The sequence below is a fragment of the Grammomys surdaster genome, unplaced genomic scaffold (genome assembly GCF_004785775.1).
Source record: "Grammomys surdaster isolate TR1022 unplaced genomic scaffold, NIH_TR_1.0 97, whole genome shotgun sequence".
Lineage (NCBI taxonomy): Eukaryota > Metazoa > Chordata > Mammalia > Rodentia > Muridae > Grammomys > Grammomys surdaster.
Window position 1 is genome coordinate 13527591 of NW_021604576.1, and position 13566 is coordinate 13541156.

A 13566-nucleotide genomic window follows, 5' to 3' on the forward strand; every position below is an offset into this window, starting at 1 on the left:
GTACATATCTTTCCTGTGTTTTAACTTTTGAAATTTCTCTTCTGCATTTACTATCACTCACTTGTCTACCGATCTTATCATGTCCAGTCTGTCATTACTTCCACACAGTAAGAGTAATAATCACTCTTCAATCATGACTGATGGTACTGGAGATGGTATCTGTAATGTGCATAGCATACACCTGCTTCTTAACCTGGACATGTTCCTGTTATTTCTTCAGGTAGTTATCCACACTCTGCTGCTCTCTGTAAGGAAATGCAAGGTTACTTGACTCTTAAAGAATGAAATAGAATATGATTTCTTTCATCAGAAATATGCAAGTAATGGATGTTATTTGTTGTCAAGATGAGTAAGAATATGTTGTGTTTTGAAGCTATTAGATTGTAAAATCAGAAGCTAAAAGATGTATTTCAAGTCTCAGATGTTGTGCTAGCTAGGAGTGTTTTGAGCTATAAATTTACTTAGCTTGCTCATAGATACAACACAAAGACTGTTGTGAAAAAACTGGAATTAAATCTCCTGTTTTCATGGCTCTGAGGGTATCAAATGCCACATGACACAAAAATCAGACCATATATTTTCATTGAGGAAACAGAACTTTTTAGCCATTTCAGTAAGGAACATTTTCCTCCCAATTGTCCTCTCTGAAGAAATGCTTTCTGCTCTTAGACACACTAAGTTCTATGGGTCTTCTCTGACATGTGTCAACCTGTAGTAGTTTACAGGAGTTTATCCCTTGCTCCACAGAAGGACACTTTTGGCACCCTTAAAAAAATTCCTAGAGAATCACACAATTCTAATCTTCCAAATTTCCATCTACTATTCATTGTTCTATCTTAGTCCCAACTCCACCAGGCCTTCATGAAACCATAGCCCATGTGAGTCAGGGAGAAAGTAGGGTTATTGAATATGTTTACTTCTTCCTTCATTTCTTTAAGTCCAATCCTCCATACTCAACCCCAACACTGTTAGAGATAAAGCCTTTTCTCATTCTCTACCGCTATTCCCAAGGGAATAAACTGATCTTGGTTGAACATTCTGTATTCCTCAATATGGTAGAGCCCCAAAGATTCACCCTCCTAGTCCACAACTATTTCTAAGTGTGAATCCCCAATACCTAGAAACACACTTTACCTTGAACACTAATGAACAAACCTAACAAAATCCTAGAAAAAGTGCCTACCAGACAACACATAGCCATCACACTTTCCTAAGAACAAGCCAGGGCAACAAAAACAAGGATGAAACTACCTACCCAGCAAAGTTAAGACGAGAACACTTTCCAAACCCACATGCTTAGATACAAGTGTAAACACACACACACACACACACACACACACACAAAGACACACACACACACACACACAAATAAAATAATAACCAAGACAATATATCTCTACCAAAACCCAGCAGCACAGTGGTTCCTTGAAAATGAAAGAACATCTGAAGCACAAGACAAAGACCTTAATGTAGCTTTTATGGATATGATAGAAGTCTTTAAAGAAAACAGTAATAAATCCCTTATGGAAACTAATGAAAACACAACATCAATTGTTTTAATCCCCTAATAAAAAGACACGGAATAACAATATGGATATGAAAACTTTATGCATCATTTTGCTGCATCTAAGAAACATTTCTTAGCATCAAGAACAGAAATAACCTAAGGGTAAAAGAAAGGGAAATGATATTCCAAGTAAAGGGACCTAAGAAGAAAGCTGATATATCCACTTTAATATCTCACAAAATAGAATTTAACCTAAAACTAATCAGAATAGATAAGGAAGGACGTTACATACTCATCAAAAGAAAGACCCTCCAAGATGACATTGTAATTGTTGATATCTGTGCTTCAAACACAAGAGGGAAGACACAAGCTCAAAAAAGTAACACTATTACAGTTTAAATCATATACTGACACTCACACACTGATAATAGTAGACTTTAATACACCACTCCCACCAATAGGCAGGTCATTCAGACAAAAGCTAAACAGAAAAATTCTGGAGCTAATGGACAATAAAAACCAATGGACCTAACACATTTACAGAACATTTTACCCAAACACACAAAAAAACAAAACAAAACGAAAAACCCCTTGTACCTTTTTCTAAGCATCTCAGGAAATTTTCTCTAAAATTGCACACATTCTTCCACACAAGGAAATCAAAATAACACCCTGCATCATCTCAGACCACCAGGGATTCAAGCTGGATATCCACAATAGAAATAACAGAAAGCTGAGAAACTCGTGGAAACTAAACAACTCATTGAAGAATGAAAATGGATCTTAGAATTGAATAAAAATGAGTATACAGCAAACCCAAGTTTATGGGACACAATGGAGGCTTTTCTAAGAGGCAAGTTCACAGCACTAAATACCTATATACAATGATTGATGAGTTTTCAGATGTGACATTAAGTTACTAATATTCACATACTAGCATTCTCATACTAGTAATTTAACATACAAGTATTCTCATACTAGCAACTTAATATACTAGTATTTTCATACTAGTAACTTAACAGCACACATGAAAACCTAAAGCAAAAAAAGGAATCACAACAAACATGAATATATGGTAAGAAGTAATCAGATTCAGGGATAAAATCAATAGAAATATAGTCAAATAAATAATCAATAAAATTTAAAGTTATTTGTTTTGTTTTTATAAAATAAGTAAATTTCACAAGTCCATATAAATACCTTTGCTGGTTTATGAAGTCCCAGGAAGCCATGTTGATGTTCACAAGCCAGACTAATGGCAGAGATCATATTGGTGTCCATGGACAATAACCTGAAGTTCTTGATGATATCCATGGCCTGTGCTGTGGCAGGGGGTCATGTTGATGTCCATGATCTATTTTGCCCCAGAAGACCATGCTGAGGTTCATGGCACATGCTGATACCAGAGTCCAAGTGAATGTCTACGGTCCTTGCTGTCACCTAAACCAAGTGGAAGAATATGATCAGGGCTCTCAATGACTGTAATGGACAAGGAAGTAACTTTTGCAGTGATATAACTGATTGAAAATTCACAGTTGAGAAAGAGAGGCATAGAAGTCTTCTATGACAACCTCTATGGCCAACCCCAACAAAAAAATAACAGCCTAATCAGGGTCCCATCAACAAGAACTCTTAAAATCTGTGATAAGGAGGCTATAGTGTACCTCCACATTTAATGCCTTCTGATGGGCATGGATATGAACGAAGAATGACTCAATTTTCTTTAAGGGGCTGACCACAGGTAGTTTGACCATGCTCTTTAAGTGGGCATGGGCAACACAAATTGGACTTGTCTTTTATTTATTTCTTCTTTTTGGGGGTATCTCAAGGGTGAGAAGGCAGACTCAATAGGACTGAGAAGTGAGTGTGATCAGGGTGCATTAGGTGAAAATTCCCAAATAATCAATAAAAATATTATTCCAGAAATAATGAACCCTTAGGCAAATTAAAGAAAAGGAAAGAGAGTATCCAAATTTACAAAATTAGAAATGAAAAAAAAAATATGCTAGGACATTAAGGAAACCCAAATCTATTATTATAAGAACATATTTTTAAAACCCTATTATTCACCAATTTGAACATCTAAAAGATAAAGATAATTATTTTAATATACACTACTTATCAATGTTAAATTAAGATAAGCTAAGCAATTTAAATATATCTATAATGCACAATGAAATAGAACCAGTCATTAAAAGTTGCCCAAACTATAAATAAATAAATAAATAAATAAATAAATAAATAAAAAATAGCTCATGGTCAAAGTAGTATTTTAATATAAAATTCTACAATGTTTTCAAGAGTCTTTTGCATCCCTAATATCTACAGGACATTTTTTATGAAGGTTGTTGAACTTTGTCAAAGGCATTTCTGCATCATGTGTGTTTTGACTTTTAGTTTGTATTTATGATGAATTACATTTATAAATTTATTTATGTTGAACTACCCCCGCATCTCTGGGATAGAGCCATTTTGGTCATATTGGAAGATCTTTTTGATGTGTTTTTGTATTTAATTTACATATATTATATTGAGAATTTTTACACCAAGTCCATGAGTGACTTTGATGTATAATTATTTTTCTTTGTTGTGTATTTATGTGGTTTAGATATCAAAGTAACTGGGGCTGGAGGGAGGTTTATTAATTAGCTTCCTTATTTATTTGTATATAAATTCTAAATATGTACATACTAATTTCACTGTCTGTCCTGTGTAGCCCTCCCATGTTTCTGTTGTCTTTTCTTTACTCTTTTTTACCAGTGTTTTATTGTGAAGAAAACATTTTTCTATTATATTTAACTACAGGAAATAAAATAACATTAGCACTGTATGACTTTATCTCAGTAATATCTTATAAAGCTGCAATTTATTAGCTTACTATGTATTCTCATATGTAAAGTCTATATAGTAAATGTATCATCAATGAAATGACATTTATGTTGCTCTTTTGTTACTAAGATTAATAAATGTTTATAATGTGTTCTGAAAAAACCTAGATCCTATTCTTGTCACCTTCAATTACTTTCTTATCTTATTCACAATGAAAATTCATATGCTCTGTATTTTTTTTTGAACCCACTGAGTTGACTTAGTCTTGTCGGTGTGCATGGGTATGAGAACATGTATTTGAGCATGGAATGTTTCTTGGGTGTCACATCCATTAAGAAAACTTACTCAGAAGTTGTAATAGATTTTCAGTTAGGTATATGAAGCCTATTAAAAAGCCTTATTTTTGCAAGGATTTTTATGAGCTTTGATTACAATCAGATACATTGGTTCTTCAGTCAAAGCCAATGTGAGTTCATGTGTGCAACAGCCATGCCGTGTCCAGTACAGGAGGTACATCTCTGCTGCTGTGATAAAATACAATTACAGAAAGTTAATTATGGAAGAGTTTATTTTTGGCTTATGCTCTGAGAGGAATGAGAGTCTCTCTTGGGAACAGACATAGAGGTAGAAAGCAAAGCTGTGAGATCACATTTTCATCCACAAGCACAAACTAGAGAGAGCGAAGTGAGAGTGAATTGAGACTATATTCCCTCAATATGTTCTGCCAGCGATAGACTTCTTTAAGAAAGCTCACACCTTGCAACATATTTAAACAAGACCACCAGACAAAGGATTAATTATTTAAATTACAGTGTCCCTGTAGGCTATTACTTATTCAAATCACTACATCTAGCAAGTAGATTTCACTGTAGATTTCCTATATTTCTGACTCTTGGTATCTTTCTGTTCCCTGTTTCACAATGGTGATTGAACCATGCAGTGAAAAGGTATGTCATACCTGTCACATTCAGAGCTGGACATTCCACAGTTTCTTATTCTCTGCACATTGGCTGGCTATAGTTCTCTGTATTAATTCACACCTATTGCCAAATGAAACTTATCTGATGAGTATTTAGATATGTACTAAAATTAGGATAAAAATAACTTAGAGACAGTGTAATATCAGGTCAGTTTAGCAGAATAAATATGTTTGGTTCTGCACTGAGGCTTACAGTTCACCCACTCATGATTTTGAGTTTAGCTAAGTTTTGTAAAGAGAGCTTTAAATCCAACCAGAATGGGGTTGATTACTCCCAAATATCCATGTCACTATTGCTGCATGTGTCTATAATGCCATGTAAGTCATAAATGTAGCTCACAGATTCAAAGATGAGTAAGTCTGTTGAACATTTTCTTCAATAGTAGAATAAATAGAACTTCCACGTGCTACAAATTTAATCAGTAGTGATGAAAATTCTAAGTTAGTGCTATACCGATTTCTCCACATCACTTGTCTCAAGTATTATATAGCAATCTTTGATCCAGTTCTGTAACCAATTGTCCTTAAATGGTAGGAATCATTTATCTCTTTTACATGTCTATAACTTTGTAATATCACAGTGTTGTGGACACAGATCACACAATGTTATCTTCTATAGTCTCTCTTTCTTCCAAAAGAGTAATTGAATAGAAAATCAATCCAAATCAGTGATACATATACATATATGTACACATATACATACATATACACAGGTGCATATGTATATATTTACATTGGAATGATAAAAGATTACTATTAATTTATAATTTTGCATTCACATATATTATTCATTATTATTCATATAGATAAATTAACTTATCATGTTTAAAGGATTTCTTCAGCCTTATAAATTCATTTATTGTTGTAGATACATTTATTTGAATGAATTCCTTGGGATTTTATACAAAGAAATATGTCATTTATAAATAGAAATATTTCCTTTTCCTTTAAATATCCACTATTCTATTCTCTATTTTTCTTTACACACTGATTAGAACTTCAAGTACTATTTTAACAGATTTTTTTAAGAATTTATAATAAACAATTACAAATTCAAGCACTGTTTTCAACTAAAGTGTTTGCATAATAATGGTCATGCTAATGCTAATAACTGCTTATTCATAGCTATTTCTTATTGTATAGATAGCCAGGACTCATGGATATAAGTAGTAAAAGGAAGGAATAGGAAAAGTTTTATTTACATCATCACCATCAAAATGTAAAAGATATCACCAAAGATTTTATTTTACCTACCAATGTTCAAAGTTTTTTGATACTAGTTTTAAAATTTTTACATAAAATATCACTTGTTCTATATTTCATTTTTTTCATTGTTTCTATCAGTTCAAACTATCTTCCTGTATCCTACATAATACCAGATGCCTCTTCACTGATATTTCAATAAAGTGGGTATAAATGAATTGTGTACGTCACTTCTGGAGTTAGTATTTGTAGACATTAATTAGATATAATTTCATCAATTTACTTATAAAGCACAAGTGTTAATAAGATCAGTACATGTTTGCTTTCCCAGTACCGTCAAGTGGCATTTAAATAGTATCTATGGACAATTTTCACAAATATGATTTTATCTGCACTGACTACAATGTTAAGTGCATTCTACATCTTTCAAATGCTCATTGGAATTCTTATCTGACTTCCTTCTTCTGTGTGTTTTAACTCATTGTAAAACTTTGAAGTGAAATTTGAAAATCATCTTAAAATCCAACCAAAATCTCATTATTATGAAAGTATTAGGTCAATACTAATATTGGATAGCATGTTTTAAGAAAGCATATGTTTCCTTTCTTTTTATATTTATAATACACTTGCATGTATGGAGTCCTTCAATGTTCATTCTTGTTTCTGGGCTTATTATGCCATTTTGGACGAGAAAATATACAATAAAATTTTTATTTTTTATATTAAAACATCATTAGTTTTAGTCTATATTACATTTCTTGTGCAGATTTTTAAATGCATTTTTAATGGTTTGAATGGTGCTATCATTCTAATACTTATCTATTATATACATTCTTTTTTGTAATTATATACTTCAACATTATATCTGGAAATTTAAAAAAAAGACAATTTTTAAATTGAAGTAAAAATAAATCAATAGCTGCAAATTATTGTCATAATTTGTATAAAGTGTTTGCTAGAAATTATTAATGACTATGCCTGTGAATTTTAACTTTTGAACTTTTGTTAGCAATCTAATATTTATATAAAGCAATTATGTAGCAAAGACATTGAATTTCTTTCATGTTTTCGATAGTATTTTATTTACTTTACTATTTGGTATAGAATTTATTCTATGATATATGTTGGCCATATTACTACTGCCCTTTACCTATTACTTAAACATTAAATCATATTTTATAACTTGTTTTTCTGTTTTTTTCTTCATCTATGTATAAATATGTGTTCCTGTAACAATTTAAAGGATTTATAACCTGAGAGAGCAGCAAATGATTACTAGAAATCCACAATTGCATTTTAAAATCCACCAAAGTCCATATTTCACCTTTTCTAGAGAATGTAGCAAACAACTCTTCTAAGAATTTTTATTATAATCTCCTCTTACACGCTCATTTTCTTTGATAGTTAATCTGTGAAGTCTCTGGTTTGATTCCATTCAAACCTTTGCTATTTGTCACTTTTGTTGACATGCAACTTTGGCTAGATTGTTTATGCTTTTGAAAATAAGTATTACTAATAAAACAATAAGTAATGTTGTAGGACAGTGAAATCTCTCTAAGTTTTATTTTTCATATGTATGTATGTGTGTGTGTGTGTATACACACACATGTTTTTGAGACACAGATCTTCTCATGAAACTGATAAAGGGAGTATGTGTCAGACAGAAAGTATATCCATATACCAGTATAGAAATATAATAACTGTTGTTCCTTCTATAAATATTCTACATTAAAAGGTAATATTTTTCCTCTTTATGAGATAATATCTTTAGAAAGCTAAAATTATTTATGAGAAACATGTTACTTCAATTATTTTAAAAACAACTCCTGGAAAGAAAAATAGTTACAACACCTTAAACACTTGAAAATAGAGAAATCTTAGGTTTTGTTATCTTTTCGCCTAAAATTACATGAACTCTATTATTATGAGGAATTGAATATATTTTTAATTATAGTGGCATGTAATATTTAATTAATGTAAATGGTTTAATCATATATTTTAACCATTTAATATTTTCATCTTATTTTATAGAATCCAGCTCATTTTTTCTGAAACTCATTTCCAAATCTGCCAAGCCATCATACAATTGGTGATTTTTACAGTCATTATAACGACATTCTCCTAGATGAATTTGCATTTACAATGCTGTTGCGATACTGTGTTTAAAAGGGGTTTCTTTGATCAAACTTCAGTAAACATTGTGAGCTTTGTGGAAAGCATCTTGCAGGCTTCATATGTCTCCTGGGCATGATTCAGTTAGAGGGCATGCCTTTGGGAGGCGGCTTTGAAAGGGACTTTAAAGAACAAATTGTCTTTCTGCTTTGGCATCATTTCACTTGTCTTTGGTCTAATCCTAAAGAAATTGACGGTCTTATTTTCTAAAGATTTTGTGAGAATTTAGATCATTGTTGTTCCAGCTTAATCTTATTGTTTGTCATCCCCCTAGGTTAGTATGAGTCCCCAGAGATTTCAGAAAATTGAAATAGTGAAATAATACCAATTGAGAAAATGATTGCTATTACAGAGTATTAATCTGTAGAGTTCAAACTCATTAATCTAGATCACCCCCCTCTGAGAGACCAGAAATCACAAAGGAGAGTGCTACTGCGGAAAGGGTCAGATTCAACAAAAAAAAAAAAAATGAGGTGATATTAAAACCAACTCCAAGGTTATATTATACTGAAAAAGGAACTGAACAATTTTCTTCAGTGTTGTTTTACTTAGCACAGAGTAGTGGTCTTCCTAAAGAACAGGTTCAATTTCTTTTGTTTAGGATGCCTGCTAACTCGATAAGGAGTATGGCTAAAATTAAACACTACAATACTCCTGAAGGAAAAGAAAGTTTATGAAAAATACATTTTGAGTTTTCTCATTCCATTATAAGTTCTTCAGCTGACTTCAATACTATAACTGGTTTCTGTGTTATTTTATCCTTTGGACTTTTTGTTCAGATGTTACTCTTTGGAGACTTAGGCATTGGTATTGAGGATAGATGGCATTTGTCACTATAACAGCTGTGGCCATTTGGATGTCAAGGAAGACATTTTTCAAGCACGGGTAGCTCTGGTTTGGCAGGAGAGTCCTCAGTGGCTATGTAGAGCCACGTACCACACTGGAACAATGGCAATAATATAATTGCCTATAGTGCTTCACAGAAAATTTCCTAACACCAGAGAAGCAAATTCATGGATTATATTTTGGTATTTTTTTAAATATGTCTATTCTCAAATTCCATAGCCACAATACTGAAAATGTAAACTGAATGAGTTTGAGGAATAAAGTAATATGAGTAAACAAATATAATTATTTTTGGTCAACATAGAGGAGATACTCACTTAATGACTACTTCCAAATTTTTGTAGAAGAGCAAATTGTTTTGAATGAAATAGAGTGAAAAATTGTTAAGGAAGTAAATAAAAGCACTTAATAGAGAAAACTATTCTGCAACATTTTAAAACCAGATTTGAAAACTAGTATCTAAAGAAATATATTTGTAGATGAATAGTCATTTACTTTGTTACATATTTGACACAAAATTTGCCAAGATTCACAAATATCTTAAACTGTATAATAATTTGTGTTTTCTTCAAAACGTAAAGATATCTCTGAATAGTGAGTCTAGAAGAACAAGATATAAGCCATCAAATATGAAGGGATGATATTACAAATGTACTATTGTGTTACAACTCTTGAAAAATATAAGGTCATTCTAATATATAAATTTTACAGTATCTTAATATATTTTATCAGTAGAATTTTCTTATTTAATCTTTAAATGTAGGATTTTGTGTTTGCAAAATTACTTGTTTTGCTTTTAACAAAAAATAATTATTTTAGCATTTATTAATGTGTATGTGTATGCATGTGCATATATATTTTAATTGCTATGGACGGCAAGAGAAGTTGCCAAATCTCCTGAAGCTAGCATTACAGATTTTGTGAGCCATCAAATGTAGGTACAAAGCACCAGCCATGATCCTCTAAAGGAACAGTAAACAGTTATAAGAGATGAGACACATGCCAAGCAAATCATTTTTACTAATTATCATAATAATTATAGAAATTTATATTAAAATAGTTTGTAAATTAATGTTTATAAAAGTAGAGTTGAAATTTTCTAAAATATTAAACATCATAATGTGTAGTTGTATATTTTCCCTGAATGTTAGGAGGAGCTAAGGTGGGAGAGGTAAGGAGAGAATGAGGAGGAGTAAGGAAAGAGCACCAGAGAGAGGGGAACATTGAAGTGGATGTGTGCCTGTCTCTAGCAGTCAAAGGTAGTTGATATATCTTGGTTCCTGCTTGGCAAAATAGGAAAGGCCTAAGAACAGGTACATACAGTATTTTAGTTATTAAATTGATTTTATTTTCAAGATGGGTGTGATTTTCTTTTTTGTGGTTCTACTTTTCCTCTGAGAAAGACATCAAAATAAAGGTTTTTCTGGTTATTGGCTCAAGAATATGCTGTTTTAGGAAAAAGTTTTGTCTGGGTATTGTCAGAAGAGCAGAGCTCAGGAAGAAGACATTCTGGTGACAATCATAACAGATTCATTAGTTCATATGTCTGATATGCTTACTATCTTCAGCAATAGGAACTTCTTCACAAATGGGAATTTAACAAACATCAATGGCAATAGCCTATAATGTTGTTAAGTTCCCTAACCAAAATCTAAATAGGGAAGGTTTTTTTATTTGTCTATTTGTTTTGTGGGATGTTATTAGTATCTGATTTGGTGAAATTTCATTTAAATAAAATATATGCACACCTAGATTTATATGTAATTTAGGTAAATAACTAATTATTATATGTGACTTTTTCAGACATACTTCTTGTTATTTTGACCTCCTCCTCCATCTCTGTCTTTGTTAACCTCCAGTACAAGTTTCCAATTAAACGCATCCATTTTTTTTTTGCAGTTTCATCTTTAAAACATTGGTATTCTGCCTCCCTAATAGTATCTCTTTATTTGCTTGGAATCTGATGTTACTCCAGGTTGTGTATTCACATCTGAAGACTTTGAAGCTAGGAGCTGTTATTTACTTGCTCTAAAAAAGCTTTCTGTTTTCTTAATAGACTTGGATATAAAAAAACTTCCTTGATATATTAGACCATGTCCTTAATTTTTTAAGGGTGAAATCTAAGCTTTGGAAAATTATTTTTTATTGGAGTGAAATGGAATAGAAACCTCCGGAAAAGAAAGAATTTAAGATCAGAAATTGGATGCAAGAAAGATTATTGAAGAAGCCCTTAAACCTCTTGCAGGATTTTGTGCTTCAATGGGTATGAAATATATAATGGACATGATATGTGCATATAAATTGAAAAGTTGGCATTGGCATTGAAAGAGTTTTTTATGAAATAAATGCATTGTACTGAGCAAACTGTGAAATATATACAGTATGTTGGTGTATCTGATGCCATCAGCTAACACTCTAATAGCCTTTTTACTTTCTAAATTCTGATACTAAAGTATACTTACATTGTCCCTTCTCTTTGTTCCCCCAAACTCTCCTACATGTTCCTCTTTGCAGTCTTTCAAATTCATGGGGTCTTTTCTCAACAATCACTATTGTATAAATATCTGTATATTCATATATTCCTAAATATAACCCATTGAGTCCATATAAGTGTACTTTTACATATGTTTTCTGGTTTTTGTTAAGCTTTCCCTTTATACTTTGATCTCTGAGACTATGAAAGCCTACACCATCTTATCTTATTTTCTAGTTTTATAAACCAACATAAAATATCTAACAAAGAAAATTACCCAATATTTCCATATAATATATAATAAAAAGCCACAGTGAATAATTCAATAAATTTTCAATTACTGAGCTGTTTAATTTATAAACATAATAACATGGGGGTGAGGAGAAGTGGCAGGTAGGAGTGATAGTTCAGTGGTTATGACTACTTATTCCTCTTGCAGACGTTTGGTTTTTAGAATCCACATGGTAGATAAAAACTTCACTTAACTCCAGGTCTAGAGGAGCTTAAACCCTATACTGGCCTCCATGAGTTATGAGCATGCAGAAAGTGCATATAAACTCATGCAAGCAAACACATATACATACACAAACTACATGTATTTTAAAATACAGTATCATAAAATTTTGTACATAATGTAGCCATTATACTTAAATTATGATAAAGCCTTTAAATAATTAAGTTTAACTTTTAGGATACATTTTTAATATCAAAAAATGTTTGCCTTCTCCTGATATCTGTGGCTTCTAATAACAGTTTGCTTGCCATTCTCATAAAAATTATTATAAGAAACTTAAGCTCTAGGTGACTGGGTTACCTGCACGGTAAATACAAAACAGGATTGTCACAAACAAATATTTAAATACTGTAGAGATAAATTGAATAACTGCAACAAATTGGCAATCATATATACTACAAATGCTACTGAGCTCTCACAGAGAAGAAGCCAAAACTATAACCGACCTCATGTTACCAGCCATCTTCAATTTGTGGAGTGAGGAAGCTCTACAAGGCCCAGGTTAGCCTGAGTTTCCTGCAGTGTTCCTTCCATGGAAATAATGTAATCATCGTTTTTTGAGGAAATCACATTTTGGAGGCAGCAAGTAGGTGTTAGCCACTGGATGGACACGGATAATCTGAGGTTTTACTTTGGTTGGATAATTGTGTTCTTGGCTGGTTCTGTGTATATGAGCAAAGAGACCAAGATGGAGTTCTGTGCGGCAAAGGCCACAAGCTACGTATAACCTTAGTGACTGCTATTTTGGTCCTCGTGGTTTTTCATTTTTCAGATTATCATGCTTTTTTTTTTTATCAGAATAGCCTTTTAACTTTATCAAACCCCTTAAATTGGCTTTCATATCTTTATATGGCTTCAAAAACTTCTTTCTTTACTTTCTGTTTTAGAATAGGTCCATTGTGCACAGTAATATATTTAATGACCCATTTTCTCAGGTGGATACTATGGCTATATTGATCACCCTTCACTGTTCTACCATCCCACCATCCCCACACTTCCTCTTTCTTCTTTCAGATGGTCCCACTTCTACTTTTTTGCTAGAT